General features: G+C 44.6%; 1 long non-coding RNA gene across 2 annotated transcripts; it reads left to right on the top strand.

Annotated features, from left to right (window-relative positions):
• The first annotated feature begins 3,217 nt into the window (after nucleotides 1-3,217).
• On the top strand, nucleotides 3,218-16,305 carry LOC100448513 (uncharacterized). Of its 2 annotated transcripts, XR_010137675.1 has the most exons (3): nucleotides 3,218-3,647; nucleotides 4,421-4,591; nucleotides 16,083-16,305. It is a non-coding gene; the product is annotated as an uncharacterized LOC100448513 (long non-coding RNA). The 2 variants fall into 2 exon arrangements; XR_008515856.2 differs by having other exon boundaries at nucleotides 3,218-4,591.
• Nucleotides 16,306-17,483: the final 1,178 nt, after the last annotated feature.

Raw genomic sequence — 17,483 nt, 5'->3', positions numbered from 1 at the left:
CTTAAATAATTCTTTAAATCAGCCATTGTTTCTGTCCTTATCCAGAACATGGGGAGTTGACCATTCTTTTTCCAGACCTAAAAACAAAACAAAACAAAAATTGTTTCTGTAGTCTTTTTGTTTGGACAGAAGGACTGAAAATTAGGGTCTTACAGAAATGTAATAATTTGCTGTAGAATTATTTTGTCACCCAGGTCAGCTTGTTCAATTAGAGTTTAGCATAAATTTGATGTTTGGCACTATATACACATAGCTCACACCACATGTAAATCTAAGCCTCTGAGTGATAGACCCCAAAACTTACTGCAGGAATACAAAATATTCATTTGTATTAAATCAAAAAGTAAAATTTATCTCTGGAAACTGGCCAGAGAGCAAAAAGCAATGTTTAGAGATCAGTTTTAGGCCTCACTCAGCTCATTAACAGGAGAATGTGTCAAGTCTTAACCTCCAAAAATCGTGACCTCTAATTAAAAACAGGCTATGTTCTGGGCTGAGTTTTATGATTCAGAGGCTGAAAAGAGAGGCATTCAACAAATGCTTTGTGGCTGAAAGAAGAGCAGTAACTTAGGGTTGATGGTTACAATAGCACAGCTGGCAAAGAAAGGAAGCATGAGAAATCAATGAATAAAAATAATAAGTAGTACAGGGATTTAACTAAATATCAAGGAAATGGGGTTTTTGAATGAAATGTGTTATAGACATCAATAGAATGTGCAACCTTTGAAGCACAGTGTGGGTGACTTACAAAGGAAACCAAATCCAATGATGGAAATTTACTCAGGTTTAGAAGGAACATATTTATAGACAAACATTTAACATACAGGTAAGGAAACTAAAACCATGGAGGGATTTCAGAAGATAAATTGTTACTCTAGGAAGTGTCAGCTTGTTTTGTTTTTAAAAAATATTCCAAACTACTTTCCTTTTTTTTTCTCTTGAGACAGGGTCACACTCTCACCCAGGCTGGAGTGAAGTGGCTCAATCTCGGCTCACTGCAACCTCCGCCTCCCAGGTTCAAGCGATTCTCCTGCCTCAGCCTCCCAAGTAGCTGGGATTACAGGCATGTGCCACCACGTCCCACTCTTTTTTTGCATTTTTAGTAGACATAGGGTTTCACCATGTTGGCTAGGCTGGTCTTGAACTCCTGACCTCAAATGATCCACCTGCCTCAGCCTCCCAAAGTGTTGGGATTACAGGCGTGAGCCACCATGGCCAGCTTCCAAATTATTTTCTTTATAAAGAAAATTACTGAAACTTGAACATATTCTTATTTGATCAGATCATTCTAACTTATGATCTTAGGACAAATTCAATTCTATCTTGTCTCAAATTTTTGCTAATATATATTTTAATACTCTAAAGGCATAAATTATCTCCATATAAATTGTAATGTGAGGATAGGGCTTTCAGAGACAGTAAATATGTTGAAATGCAACAAAAGGTACACGTTTAAATTTTTACATATGCCTCTTTTAAAAAATTATCCTGTTTAACAAGTCAAAACAACTTTTTAACTTGTTACCTAGTCTGATTATTAATGTTTTGTTGCTTTTAATTTCTTTCCAATGATTTTCAGGGATTTTTTGGTGGTGGTGGTTATTGTTTTGAGACAGGATCTTGCTGTGTCACTCAGGCTGGAATGTAGTGATGTGGTCATAGCTCATTGCAATCTTGAACTCCTGGGCTCAAATGATCCTCCTGCCTCAGCCTCCTAAGTGCCTAGGACCACAGGTGAACTCCACCAGGCCTAGCTTTTAAAATTTTAATAGAGATGAGGTCTTGCTGTGTTACTCAGGCTGGTCCCAAACTCCTGAGCTCAAGCAATCCTTCTGCCTCGGCTTCCCAAAGTGCTGGGATTACAAGTGTGAGCCCCTGTGCCTAGGCTGATTTTCATTTTGAAATTTGATTTACTTGAATGATTCTGTGAAAAGCCAACGTGTATTACATTAGTCAACATCTTTTCCCATCTGAGCATGGGGGCTTACCAGTCTGGGCAGCATAGGCAGATCTTGTATCTACAAAAAAATTAAAAATTAGCCAGGCGTGGTGGCGTGCACCTTTAGTCCCAACTACTTGGGAGGCTGAGGCAGGAGGATTGCTTGAACCCAGGAGTTTGAGGCTGCAGTGAGCCATGGTTGCGCCACTGCACTCCAGCCTGGGCAACAGAGCAAGGCCTGGTCTCAAAAAAAAAAAAAAACATTGGCCGGGCGCGGTGGCTCACGCCTGTAATCCCAGCACTTTGGGAGGCCAAGGCAAGCGGATCACAAGGTCAGGAGATCGAGACCATCCTGGTTAACACGGTGAAACCCCATCTCTACTAAAAATACAAAAAATTAGCCGGGCGTGGTAGCGGGCACCTGTAGTCCCAGCTACTCGAGAGGCTGAGGCAGGAGAGTGACGTGAACCTGGGAGGCGGAGCTTGCAGTGAGCAGAGATCGTGCCACTGTACTCCAGCCTGGGCGACAGAGGGAGACTCCATCTCAAAACAAAACAAAACAAAATGAAACAAAACATTTTTTCCCCTAGCCTGCTTGTACAATAAATCTACACAATCTAGAACATCATTTATTTTAAATTCTCTAATTAACAGCTTGATTCAGTCATTTCACAATGTATACATATATCAAAACACCATGTTGTATACTATAAATATATACTTTTGTTAATTGAAAAAATAAAAGTAAGAAACTTCGAACAAAAAAATAGCCCAGCCAGGCATGATGGCTCACGCCTGTAATCCCAGTGCTTTGAGAGGCCAAGGTGGGCGGATCACTTGAGGCTAGGAGTTCGAGACCAGCCTGGCCAACACGGTGAAACCCCGTCTCTACTAAAAATACAAATATTAGCAGAGCATGGTGGTGCATGCCTGTAATCCCAGCTACTTGGGAGGCTGAGGCAGGAGGATCGCCTGGACTTAGGAGGCAGAGGTTGCAGTGAGAGGAGATCACGCCACTGCATTCCAGACTGGGCAAGAATGAGACTCCGTCTCAAAAACAAATAGATAAATGGATAAATTAAAATAGCCCTTTCCATTATAGTGTTATTTTCTGGTATCATCTGTAAACCCAGTATTGAAGTGAAAGTGTTGGATTAATTTGAGAAGGAAAAGATACACTTATCAAACACCTTATATTAAGTTATCATCTATTATATTATTATTGTATTTATTGAATACCATGTATACATATTTAGTCCTCACAACCCTAATGGGACGTGTTATTCCCATTGTGTAGCTGAGGAAACTGAGACTCTTCAAAGTTCAGCTTGTCCGTGGTTTCCAGCTGTAATGGGGCCCACAGTCACGGGGTGATTCTGTGAGCTCACACTCTTTCCACACCCTATCCCCGAAATGAAACAACTTGGAACTGTCTCCATTTTTCTTAACACTGTTCAATAAAAATTTGGGGGTTGCTTTGGCAGATGATCATATGCAAGCTCTATTTTCCAAATATCTCAACTTATTTTTCTGCTCTCTTGAATTCCTCCCTCCCCTCCCCCATTCCATTTCCTTGTGACCACATCTGCTTCTTGGAGAGACCTGCAGGATCTGACACATCCTCTTGGTTTCCTAAGTCTTATGACTAGCCAATGCCTGAAATAATGAACTCCTCCAAGGCAAGAAATCTGTTTTGAAGCTTCTCTGCGTAAGTATTAACACTTAATCTATTATTCGATGCATTTCATTTCCCTTTCCAGGTATCAGTTTTCTGAGCCTGCAGCCTTAGGCTAGTACCTTTTTTTTTTTTTTTTTAAGTAAGTTTCTGTTTTTTATTTGAGCTCTGTTAGAATCTTTAGATCTATCCTAGTGGCTATAGTTTACTCTGTGCTGTGCCTTTTTGCTTTCTCTCTGCAGAAATTATGGCTTTTTAGCTATATTTCCCCAAACAGAGGTGAGGTACTGCTCTTATACAAATACTTGAAGTTAGAAACCCCACCTGCATTAAAAGGAAAGTGAAGATTTATGACAATGCCTTCCCGTTCTTCTCTTTCAACCCCAAAACCTCCACCATTTTTGAAACAAGGCAAGTTCTTTAGGGCTGGAGGTCTTCAATGGTATACACCATGAGGTAAAGATCAGCTTTAAAATAAATACGTACCTCCAAGGGAAGAAAATTTAACAGGCCATTCATTACTTTTCCTTCAGAAAGCTAAGGTACAACAGGAATAAACTTAACTTGTGAAAGTTTTATGAAAGGATTGCCACCTCCTGCCTTGATGAAAAGATTAACCTGATTTGGTGAAATATGTTGCTATTTGCAGGCAGGTGCTGGCCTGATTCACCAACTCTGTGTTAATTTGAGTCTGCCGAGGTACCTTTGATCAGCTCTCAGAGCCTCAGCGGTGGCTAGGGAAACATCAAAACGCTGTAGAGCAGGCTCTAATCTCAGCCTTCCTGTTTCTATTGCCTGCTCACTAGGTTCACACACAACAGCCTGGTTTCCTGGAAGGGCATTTTCCACATTGTGCATTATGGATGATCATCCCGGGTATCAGGATGTGAAGCCCCGCATCCACATCCAGGGGCTATCAAATCTCTCTGCAAAAGGAGAATCTGGACTCAGGCTCGTTTCCAGTGATGTGTATGCAGGTATATGTAAATTAATGACTGCATCTAATGCTGGAAGTAACAACAGTTCAGTTGCAGGGAACTCTATTATCATAATGCAGCTGCTAAGTGCAACATATTCTGTCCATGAAGATGACACTTGGATAACAGGTTTGGGTGATAGAAACTGGGGCTCTGGCAGTGGATTGAGAACTCTGAGCTAGAAACATAATGGCAATACCCTTTACTAAGCCAGGGTGGTAGGTCGGATAGCATGGATATTTTTTCGAAAAGTTGAGCTCTTAACCCTTTTTTTTTTTTTGAGACAAGGTTTCACTTATTGTCCAGGCTGGACAATCATAGTTCACAGCAGCTTCACCATCCCAGGCTCAAGTGATCCTCCCACCTCAGCCTCCTGAGTTGCTGGGACTACAGGTGCACACCACCACACTTGGCTAATTAAAAAAAAAAAAAAAATGTACAGGCCAGGCACAGTGGCTCGAGCTTGTAATCCCAGCACTTTGGGAGGCCGAGGCGTGGGGATCACCTGAGGTCGCGAGTTCATGACCAGTCTGACCAACATAGAGAAACCCCATCTCTACTAAAAATACAAAATCAGCCAGGTGTGGTGGTGCATGCCTGTGATCTCAGCTACTCGGGAGGCTGAGGCAGGAGAATCGCTTGAACCCGGGAGGCAGAGGTTGCAGTGAGCTGATATCGCATCATCACACTCCAGCCTGGGCAACAAAAGCGAAACTCCGTCTCAAAAAAAATAATTTGTACAGACAGGGTCTCTCCATGTTGCCGAGGCTTGTCTCAAACTCCTGGGCTCAAGCGATCCTCCTGCCTCAGCCTCCCAAAGTGCTGGGATTATAGGCATGAGCCCTTGGCCTCTCATCCTTTTTACTCTCAATGACAGGTTCATATTTGCCCTTGGGCTTTATTTCCCTTTCCAGGCACATTTCCCTTAACTCTCCTCCAGAGTCTTACACTCCCATGTTTGGAATTTTAAAAAGCTGATGCATTTTTTACATTGCATTGGGAGATACTTTAGAACCACTGGGGAGCTGGGCACGGTGACTGACACCTGTCATTCTAGCACTCTAGGAGGCTGATGCCGGTGGATTACTTGAGGTCAGGAGTTCGAGACCAGCCTGGCCAACATAGCGAAACCCTGTCTCTACTAAAAATACAAAAATTAGCCAGGCATGGTAGCGCATGCCTGTAGTTCCAGCTATGCATAAGTAGGAGGCTGAGGCATGAGAATCACTTGTACCTGGGAGGCGGAGGTTGCAGCGAGCTGAAATTGTGCCACGGCACTCCAGCCTGCACAACAGTGAGACTTTGTCTCAAAAAAAACAAAAACAAAACAAAACAAAAAACACTAAGGAAACAGGGGAAAGAGAATTGAACTTCTGTAGCTGCTCAAGTCATTTGGCATCTCTAAATCTGGGCTTCTTCATCTCTCATTATATAAAAAAACAAACACCTAAATTTCAAGGTTGTTGAAGATTAAATGAGGTAACAATGTAGAAACTCTTTAGAGTTTTAGAGCAAAGCTGATTGACCTACAAATCCATGTTACTGTTGGATCTTAGATGAGCAAATCCACCTGGCTGAGGTTCTGACTCCGGTTTCCACTTGCCGCCTGGGAGGTGACTGTCCCCAAGTCCGCCTCTGAGCTGGTCCTGCTGGGTCCTGGCCTCGCCTATTTCCCGCACCTCTAGTCTGCCTTTCTCCAGTTTCTTACAACAGCAGCAGCAAAGTTCCCTTCCCCCTGATCCTTAATGCTGTCTTTACTTCTGTCCTATGATGTTATACAAGGAAGTAGTGTGAGGGCTTCAGGCGGCGGCTGTAGGCTGGAGATAGTGGTGGCTGTTATAGTGCTGATGAGGTCATCATCATCCCTGAAACTAAGCTGTGTGATTTTCTTTTTTTACCACTGGCATCATTCCTATAATGCTGAAAACAACACCAGGTCTTTTTTTTTTTGAGACGGAGTCTCTCCCAGTCACCCAGGCTGGAGTGCAATGGCGCAATCTCGGCTCACTGCAACCTCCACCTCCCAGGTTCACGTGATTCTCCTGCCTCAGCCTCCCGAGTAGCTGGGATTACAGGCGTGTGCCACCACGCCCAGCTAATTTTTTGTGTCTTTAGTAGAGACGGGGTTTCACCATGTTGGCCAGGCTGGTCTCAAACTCCTGACCTTGCGATCCACCCGCCTCGGCCTCCCAAAGTGCTGGGATTACAGGCGTGAGCCACCGCACCCGGCCCAACACCAGTTCTTTATTACTAAAGGGCTAACCACCCAGAGCCTCCGATTTGCTTTCTCCTTCTCCCTCTGGGCTCACGTAAGTAGAACACTCTGAAGAAGCCTCAATCTGCTTTTTGTGATTTTGATATGCAGTAACCGAAGCTGCCCCCAATACAGAAGGAAGAGAACTGAGCTTAGCTCCAGAAGACCTAACTATGACACTAGGCCAGCATAATACTAGCTGGGTGGCTAGGAGTAAACTAACTTCTTTGAGCTAGTTTTCTTGTCAGTAAAGCATAGAGTTGGATTAGATGATATCTTAAGCCTCTGAAATCTCTAACTTTCCAAGGACATAAATAATACATATAGATCTAGTAACAGTGTAGGCTATTTGAAATCAGTGAAAGTTCCATAAGATATCTCTCATCCTAAGCCTAGGTGAAAGGTTTGCCATAGAAGAAAATGCAAATAAAAAGGTTCAGTAGAGGGGATCTCAGAATGATGAAATGATTGGTTTCTTTGGGCAAAACCATCAATAGGGTGATTTGAAACTTTCAGGATGACATTTCTGTCCAGAGAAAAGGACAGTCAGCCAGGCACGGTGGCTTGGCTCACGCCTGCAATCCCAGCACTTTGGGAGGCCAAGACCGATGGATCACTTGATGCCGGGAGTTTGAGACCAGCCTTGCCAACATGGTGAAACCCCATCTCTACTAAACATACAAAAATTAGCCGAGCATGGTGGCCCATGCCTGGTGGCCTATGCTTGTAATCCCAGCTACTCGGGAGGCTGAGGCAGAAGAATTGCTTGAACCTGGGAGGTGGAGGTTGTAGTAAGCTGAGATCACACCACTGCACTCCAGCCTGGGAGACAGAGTGAGACTCCATCCCAAAAAAAGAAAAAGAAAAAGAAAATAACAGTCTGGTCTAAGGGTTTGTTTTAGTCGAAGTAATAGGAATTGATGTGAAGAGGAAGCATCCCCTGATGCCAGGGCAGAGGGTGGAGAGCAGAACACCAGGGTGGTACAGGGCAGAAGAGGGAGGGTGAACAGAAAGGGGTGGAGGAGACAGAGGCAGGAAGAGAGGGGGCATCATGGCCTGGGGGGTGGAGCCAGGTCAGCCCTGCTAAGACCAAGGGTGATGTTCTTCACCGGAGGAAGAAGGTGGAAAGACCTTAGGGAGCCTCAAGGACCTCCAAGGATGGAAAACCTGGTATTGATTAGGAGTTGATTAGGAAAATGACTGTGATTGTATCAATGTACACTTAGTTGAGAAGTCAAGGAGCATTTTGGAAACTGAGAGAAAAGAGCCTTGTTACTTCAAGGAATAAAAATGTGTAACACCTGCAGTCAGGACATAGTGCTTTTAAAACTGAGCTGTCCTTTCAGAGCAGCTAGGCAAGCGTAGGCTTTAATATTAAGCACATTTGGCCAGGCGCGGTGGCTCACATCTGTAATCCCAGCACTTTGGGAAGCAGAGGTGGGCAGATCACTTGAGGCCAGGAGTTCGAGACCAGCCTGGCCAACATGGTGAAAGCCCGTCTCTACTAAAAATACAAAAATTAGCTGTGTGTGGTAATGCGTGCCTGTAATCTCAGCTACTTGGGAGGCTGAGGCAGGATAATCGCTTGAACCTGGGAGGTGGAGGTTGCAATGAACTGAGATTGTGCCACTGCATTCCAGCCTAGGCAACAGAGCAAGATTCTGTCTCAAAAAATAAAAATAAAAAAATAAAAATTAAGCACATAGGGTAAGTCTTATTTGAGAGAGAGCTGCAGCTATGCAAGGCGGAATACTTTGAGTTCAGGACTGCCTTAGGCAAACGTGGAGAGGGGCCAGGTGTGCAGTGAAGCAGGCAGGTAGGAGTAGAGGACTCCGAAGCCTTTGAAATAGACCCAAGATCCCCAGCTCTGGTTGTGCACCTGAATCTTCTGGCAGTGGTTTTCCAATGCAGGTGTCTAAGCTCAGCCCTGGGCCAGCTCTGGAATTTACAGGCCCCAGGGCAAAGTACACATCTATAGCCCCTCCCCAAAACACAAAAAACAGTATCATTAAAGGTACTCAAATGTCTTTTTCCTCTCTGCCAACTTGTCTTGGTGTTTTCTGTTTGCTATTTAAAATTGTTTTAAGTAGAGATAAACTACAATTTAAAATTATTCGCATGAATTTTTACCACTTGGCTTTACATTGTGCAGTAGCAGTTTTCAATGGGAAAGATAAGCGCATTTAACTTAGACGCAGAATCACCTAAGTTACACACTTTCTATTTCATTGCTTATGCATAAATACATGTTTTATTTTTACTAGAACAGGGGAAACACTACAGACAAGTAATTAAGATTTTTTTCCTTTACTTTTTTTTTTTGAGATGGAGTCTTGCTCTGTCATCCAGGCTGGAGTGTAGTGGTGGGATATGGGCTCACTGCAACCTCTGTCTCCCAGGTTCAAGTGATTCTCCTGCCTCAACCTCCTGAGTAGATGGGATTACCGATGTGTGCCACCAAGCCTGGCTAATTTTCTATGTTTAGTACAGATGGGGTTTTGCCATCTGGCCAGGCTGGTCTTGAACTCCTGAACTCAAGGTATCTGCCCACCTCAGCCTCCCAAAGTGCTAGGATTACAAGCGTGAGCAACTGTGCAGGGCCTCTTCACTTCTCTTATGAGATGGGGTCTTGCTCTGTTGCCTAGTGCAGTGGTGCCATCATAGCTCACTGCAGCCTTGAACTCTTGGACTCAAGTGATCCTTCTGCCTCAGCGTCTTGAGTAGCTAGGACCACAGGCATGCTCCATCAAGCCCCACTAATTTTTTGTAATTTTTGTAGAGATGGGGTCTCGCTATGTTGCCCAGGCTGGTCTCGAATTCCTGGGCTCAGGTGATCCTCCCACCTCGGCTTCCCAGGGTGCTGGGATTACAGGTGTGAGCCACTGCGCTGGCTTTTTTTTCACTTCTTAATATGCTCATATCCTACCATCACTCTACCTTTGGCTTAGTAAGGAAGGACTGAAAGGAAAAGGAACTGAAGGATACCTTCTCTTTCCGTCTTTGTATGTCATTGTTTTCAGCATCAGTGTTTGGCTAATACAAGCGCACCTTGTACTAGCCTTGTATTGTGCTTTGTCTTACTGCACTTTCCAGATACTGCATATTTTACAAATGAAGTTTGGTGGCAACCCTGCGTCAAGCAAGTCTGTTGGCACCGTTTTTCCAGTAGCATATGCTCACTTCTGGTCTCTGTCACATTTTTGGTAATTGTCACAGTATTTCAAACTTTTTCATGACTTTTATGTCTATTAGGGTAATCTGTGACCAGTGATTTTATTTATTTATTTTTTTTTTTTTTAACGGAGTCTCACTCTGTTGCCCAGTCTAGAGTGCAGGGAGGTGATCCCGGCTCAGTGCAACCTCTGCCGCCTGGGGTTCAAGCGATTCTCCTGCCTCAGCTTCTCGAGTATCTGGGATTACAGGCACCCGCCACCATGCCTGGCTAATTTTTGTAGTTTTAGTAGAGCCAGGGTTTCACCATCTTGGCCAGGCTGGTCTTGAACTCCTGACCTTGTGATCCACCCAAGTTGTCTTCCCAAAGTGCTGCAATTACAGGCGTGAGCCACCGTGCCCGGTCGACCAGTGATCTTTCATGTTACTATTGTAATTGTTTGGGGTCACCATGAACCGCACACATATAAGACAATGAACTTAATCAATAAACGTGTGTGTTCTGATTGCTCCACTGACTGGCTGTTCCCTCATCTCTGTCCCTCTCCTCGGGTCTCCCTATTCCCGGGGATAAAATGATATTGGAATTAGGCCAATTAATAACTATTATCACCCAGAAGAGTTCAAGTGAAAGGAAGTCAAAGGTCTTTCACTTTCAATCAAAAGCAAGAAATGATTAAGCTTAGTGAGGAAGGCATGCTGAAAGCTGAGACAGACCAAAAGCTGGGTCTCTCGTGCCAACTAGTTAGCCAAGTTGTGAATGCAAAGGAAATGGTTTTATTTTGTTTGTTTGTTTGTTTGTTTTTGAGACGGAGTCTCACTCTGTTGCCCAGGCTGGAGTGCAATGGCGTGATCTCAGCTCACTGCAACCTCCATCTCCCAGGGTTCGAGCAATTCTCCCCACCTCAGCCTCCCAAGTAGCTGGGATTACAGGCCCTCGCCACCAAGCCCAGCTAATTTTTTCTATTTTTAGTAGAGACAGGGTTTCGCCATGTTGGCCAGGCTGGTCTCGAAATCCTGACCTCAGGCGATCTGCCTGCCTCGGTCTCCCAAAGTGCTGGGATTACAGGCGTGAACCACTGCGCCTGGCCAAATGTTCTTGAAAGAAATTAAAAGTGCTGCTCCAGTGAACATACGATTGATAAGAAAGCAAAACAGCCCTATTGCTGATATGGAGAAAGTTTGAATGGTTTGGATAAAGATCAAACCAGCCACAGCATTCCCTTATGCCAAAGCCTAATCCAGAACAAGGTCCTAATTCTCTTCAGTTCTGTAAAGGAAGCTGCAGAAGAAAAAGATGAAAGAGGTGAGGAAGCTGCAGAAGAAAACCTGGAAGTTAGCAGAGCTTGATTCCAGATGTTTAAGGAAAGAAGCCATCTCCATAACATAAAAGTGCAAGGTGAAGCAGCAAGTTCTGATGGAGAAGCTGCAGCAAGTCATCCAGAAGATCTTGCTAAGGTAATTGATGAAGGTGGCTACGTTCAATAACAGATTTTCTATGTAGACAAAACAGCTTTCTACTAGTAGAAGGTGCCATCTAGACCTTTAATAGCTGGAGAAGAGAAGTCAATGTCTGGCTTTAAGCTTTAAGGGACAGGCTGACTCTCTTATTAGGGGCTACCACAGCAGGTGATTTTAAGTTGAAGCCAAAGCTCTCTCACTATTCTAAAAATCCTTGGGTCCTTAAGAATTATGTTGAATCTACTCTTCCTGTGCGCTACAGATGGAACAATACAGCCTGGATGACAGCATATCTGTTTACATCATGGTTTGCTGAATTTTTTTTTTTTTTTTTTTTTTTTTTTTTGAGACGGAGTCTCACTCTGTCACCCAGGCTGGAGTGCAGTGGCACGATCTCGGCTCACTGCAACCCCCTCCTCCTGGGTTCGCGCCATTCTCCTGCCTCAGCCTCCCAAGTAGCTGGGACTACAGGAGCCTGCCACCACACCCGGCTAATTTTTTGTATTTTTAGTGGAGATGGGGTTTCACCATGTTAGCCAGGATGGTCTCGATCTCCTGACCTCATGATCCGCCTGCCTCAGCCTCCCAAAGTGCTGGGATTACAGGCATGAGCCACCGTGCCTGGCCGGTTTGCTGAATATTTTAAGCCCACTGTTGAGATCTACTGCTCAGAAAAAAAATTCCTTCCAAAATATTAATGCTCATTGGCAATGAAGCTAGTCACCCAAGAGCTCTAATGGAGATGTACGAGAAGATAAATGTTGTTTTCATGCCTACTAACACAATATCCATTTGGCAGCTCATAGGTCAAGGAGTCATTTCAACTTTCAAGTCTTATTATTTAAGAAACACAATTTGTAAGGCTAGAGCTACCATAGTGATTCCTCTGATGGATCTGGGCAAAGTCCACTGAAAACCTTCTGGAAAGAATTCACCACTCTAGATGCCATTAGGAACATTTATGATTCAGGGAGGAGGTCAAGATATCAACATTAACAGGAATTTGGAAGATTCCAATTCTCATGGATAACTTTGAGGGGCTCAAGACTTCAGTGGAGGAAGTCACTGCAGATGTGCTGCAAATAGCAAGATAATTAGAATTAGAAGTGGAGCCTGAACATGTGATGGAATTGCTGCACTCTCATGATCACACGTGAATGGATCAGGAGCTGTTTCTTAAGGATGAGCAAAGAAAGTGGTTTCTTGAGATAGAATCTACTCCTGATGAAGATGCTGTGAACACTGTTGACAACAAAAGGCTGGGCGCGGTGGCTCACTCCAGTAATCCCAGCACTTTGGGAGGCCAAGGCAGGTGGATCACCTGAGGTCAGGAGTTTGAGACCAGCCTGGCCAACATGGTGAAACCCCGTCTCTACTAAAAATACAAAAATTCGCTGGCTGTGGTGGCGGGCGCTTGTAATCCCAGCTACTCGGAAGGCTGAGGCAGGCGAATCACTTGAACCAGGAAGGTGGAAGTTGCAGTGAGCTGAGATCGCATCATTGCACTCCAGCCTGGGCGACAGGAGTGAAACTCCGTCTCAAAAAAACAACCAAAAAGCAAAAAACAAAGGATTTAGAATATTCTGGAAGCTTAGTTGATTGATAAAACAGTGACAGGGTTTGAAAGAATTGATTCTGTGTTAGTCAATTTCACACTGCTGATAAAGACATACCCGAGACTGGGTAATTTATAAATAAAAAGAGTTTTTTTGTTTTTTTTTTTGAGACAGAGTCTCACTCTGTCACTGAGGCTGGAGTGCAGCGGCACTGTGTCAGCTCACTGCAACCTCTGTCTCCTGGGTTCAAGCAATTCTCCTGCCTCAGCCACCTGAGTAGCTGGGATAACAGGCGTCCACCACCACGCCCGGCTAGTTTTTATATTTTTAGTAGAAACGGGGTTTCACCATGTTGGCCAGGCTGGTCTTGAACTGCTGACCTCAGGTGATCCACCCGCCTTGGCCTCCCAAAATGCTGGGATTACAGGCGTGAGCCACCGCGCCTGGCCGGTTTTTTTTCTTGTTTTGTTTTGTTTTGTTTTTGAGACGGAGTCTTGCTCTTGTTGCTCAGGCTGTGTGCAATGGCATGATCTTGGCTCACTAAAACCTCCACGTCCCGGATTTAAGCAATTCTCCTGCCTCAGCCTCCCGAGTAGCTGGGATTACAGGCATGTGCCACCACACCCGGCTAATTTTTTATATTTTTATTAGAGACGGGGTTTCACCATGTTGGCCAGGCTGGTCATTACCTCCTGACCTCAGGTGATCCACCTGCCTCTGCCTCCCAAAGTGCTGGGATTACAGGCATGAGCCACCGCGCCCAGCCTAATAAAAAGAGGTTTAATGGACTCACAGTTCCACGTGGCTGGGGAGGCCACACAATCATGGCCTAAGGCAAAAGGTACGTCTTATATGGCAGCAGACAAGAGAGCATGACAGCCGAGCAAAAAGGGGAAAGAAACTTCTTATAAAACCATCAAATCTCGTGAGACTTATTCACTACCACGAGAACAGTATGGGGGAAACCATCCCCATGATTCACTTATCTCCCTCCGGGTCCCTCCCACAACATGTGGGAATTATGGGAGCTACAATTCAAGATGAGATTTGGCCAGGCACAGTGGCTCATGCCTGTAATTCCAGCACTTTTATGATCAAGTACTCTCAATTAAAAAAATTGGGGGCGTACTACCTATATATGTTTATTTATAAGTTCTATCCATATACTACTCTATAAATAGTCTCATTTTATGAAACATTCAATCAACAGAAAAATACTAAAGACCACACTTGATTTTTTTTAAAAAAAGAAGTGTTAAGGCCCAGCGTGGTGGCTCACACCTGTAATCCCAGCACTTTGAGAGGCCGAGACGGAGGGATTACGAGGTCAGGAGATTGAGACCATCCTGGCCAACATGGTGAAACCCCGTCTCTACTAAAAATACAAAAATTGGCCAGGCGTGGTGGCGGGTGGCTGTAGTCCCAGCTACTCGGGAGGCTGAGGCAGGAGAATTGCTTGAATCCGGGAGGCGGAGGTTGCAGTGAGCCGAGATTGTGCCACTGCACTCCAGCCTGGCAAGAGAGCGAGACTCCATCTCAAAAAAAAAAAAAAAAAAAAAGATGAGATTTGGATGAGGACACAGCCAAACCATATCAGACTCCAATTTTAAAAGAAGTCCTACTGTGGGTAAAATGCTATCAAACAGCATCACATGCTACAGAAAAATCTTTCATGAAAGGCAGAGTCAATCGATGTGGCAAACTTCATTGTCGTCTTACTTTAGGATGGGGATAGCAAAGTGCTGGTCTGAGTGCAGGGCCCTCTGAGCGAGGAGCCCTTTGTGACTCCGGGGGCTACATGCTCATGAGTGGCCCTGGCTCCACCTCAGCATTTCTCAACACACATCTTACTTCAGCCTGGTATATTCTCTATATTTTGCACTGAGGGTCTCTAGAATGAAGGCAGGGTGAGGGGAAAGTAAGAAAGAGCCAGGCCCCAATCACCTGCTAAAGGCCTGGGTGAAAGGATGGAAAGGAAAGGACTCTGGCTAGCCCCTTCTTTCCCTTTCCTCCTATGTCCTCATTTTCAGTGTAAGTTCAAGAGTTCACTACCACCAAGCTTCAGGTCAGCCCTGGAGAAACTCTGGATAGATTATTTTTGTAACTTTAAGAGTTGGACCAGCTTGAGGCATTGGGGAGGGATACACCCTTCCTCCTCACCCTACATTTTGTTTTCAGACCTTAGGAACCAAAGCTCTATGATGGAAGCCAGGTTGAGGGCAGAGTGTTTATCTCTGAGGCCCCCAAATAAGAAACCCTGGTATAGGGGAGCTAGAGGGCTAAAGTCTAGTATCATCTCCAATCAAACCTAGCTGGATAAATCCCAAACCCACTTATGGGGAAGGTTGGTGAAGAGCATTCAATTGATTCTTGATATCAAAGCTATACTTTACTCTGTGTTCAGACTCAGAGATTAGGTGCTATCCAAACTAGTTTTTCCACAACCTTTTCTAGAAATGGAAATTTAAGATAATTCATAAAAGTACTACTGTCAGGAGAAGATTGCCTGAGGCTATTACTGTGAAATTATTTTCATGGCACAAGAATCATCAAAATGGCTCGGTAGCACAGTACTTGGCAATTCTTTCTCGTCATGGCAAGCTTAGAAAGTAGACACATTTGTACAGAGTATACAATGGCTCAAGGATGGAGATCTCACTGGGTACTCTGGCTGTTCCAGCCTTATGTGAGCTCCAAGGCCTGCTGTGATCTCAGCATATCTTAACCTAGTCACTCCACATGCCCTGGCATGCGGGGTGGGAAGCTCTGCAGGCGTAGACACTTGGTGTTCCCTCCCCAATAGCCATTTCCCCTTTCTCCTTTCCAACAGTGTGTGTTTTCCATTTGGGGGACCATATGGTTCAGGAAAAGGTGATACTCGCCCTGGCTTTGAAGAGTGAATGCAGACTTGGGCTAAGTCAATTGGTGCATCCATGGCCTTGGCCTTGATGACTGGTTCCAGCATGGCACTCCACCAGTCCATTAAGAATAAAACTCACGGCTTAGCCTAGGCCTCTGGGACAAAACTGATCTCATTTCCTTCGGACAGGGTATGCACAGATGTGGAAACAGGAACTGATGTGTCCATTACACCACTAGGACAGAGGCCAGAACAATGAAGAAACCAAATACTTGGAAGAGGGTAGAGATAATGAATGAAGTCCAAGAGCACTGATTGTGTCATAAGTGTCCAGATAATTCCATACCTGAGGATTATGTGGTTTGTAAACTTGGCACTTAGAAGAACCAATAAAATTATGTTATAGTTTCAACCGGGTCTAGTTACCTTTCCTCTTAATTGTGACTGTCTATGTCCTAACTGACACAGGCTCTCATGCCATGTCTAATACTAAGGCATCTACAGCAAGCACTTTTCCAGTAGCAGTAGGGAAAAATCTATCCAAATTTTTCATTCATATAGAATTGTCATTAAGAACAAACACCCATTTGAAAGATGTTTGGCCTGGGTTAGAAAAATGGTCTCTGACTGTGAGGTGCAATAAAGTGAACTGGGGCATACAGAAAGCAAACCTACAACACTGTTTGGTTGTTGAGACTCATGGAGCAATTGAGTTAAAGCTACTTGTGCCACAATGACCCACAACTCCAAGAGATGTAGGGATGGTCAATCATGAAGGATTTCAGAGCAGGCCAGGCACGGTGGCTCAGGCCTGTAATCCTAGCACTTCAGGAAGCCGAGGTGGGAGGATCACTTGAGCCCAGAAGTTCAAGACCAGCCTGGGCAACGTGACAAAAACCCATCTCTACAAAAAAATAGAAAAATTAGCCAGGCCTGGTGGGGTGCGCCTGTAGTTCCAGCTAACTGAGAGGCTGAGGTGGAAGGATCACTTGAGCCTGAGAGGTTGAGCCTACAGTGAGCTGAGATCGCCCCAGTGTACTCCAGCCTGGGTGACAGAGTGAAACTCTTTGTCCACAACAACAACATAAAAGGATTTCAGAGCATCCAAGTGCGGGAGAATGACCTCCACTTTCAAAGACAAGAACAGCCTTTAATTCTTGATTATGCAAATTCCCAGTTTTATGACCTTGTCTGAGCCTCAATTTCTTCACCTATAAAATGGGAATGACATGTGTGTTATGGAGATTTCATAAGGATAAATTAGGTGATGGATGGTGATGTGCTTGGTAAAGCATAAATATTATACAATCATGGTGAATTATTTGTAGAGCTTTTTTTTTTGTTTTTTGTTTTTGAGACAGGGTCTTGCTCTGTCATCCAGGTTGGAGTGCCATGGCATGATCACAGCTCACTGCAGCCTCGACCTGCTGGGCTTAAGTGATCCTCCTACCTCAGCCACAAGTACCTGGGACTACAGGTGTGCACCACCATGCTTGGTCTCAAACTCCTGAACTCAGGTAACCCTCCTGCCTTGGCTTCCCAAAGTGCTGGGGTTACAGGCATGAGCCACTGCACCCAGCCTGCCTGCTG

The sequence above is a fragment of the Pongo abelii genome, chromosome 17, assembly GCF_028885655.2.
Source record: "Pongo abelii isolate AG06213 chromosome 17, NHGRI_mPonAbe1-v2.0_pri, whole genome shotgun sequence".
Taxonomy (NCBI): Eukaryota; Metazoa; Chordata; class Mammalia; order Primates; family Hominidae; genus Pongo; species Pongo abelii.
Note: the sequence above shows the minus strand (reverse complement) of the source record. Positions and strands in the feature narration are given on the sequence as shown.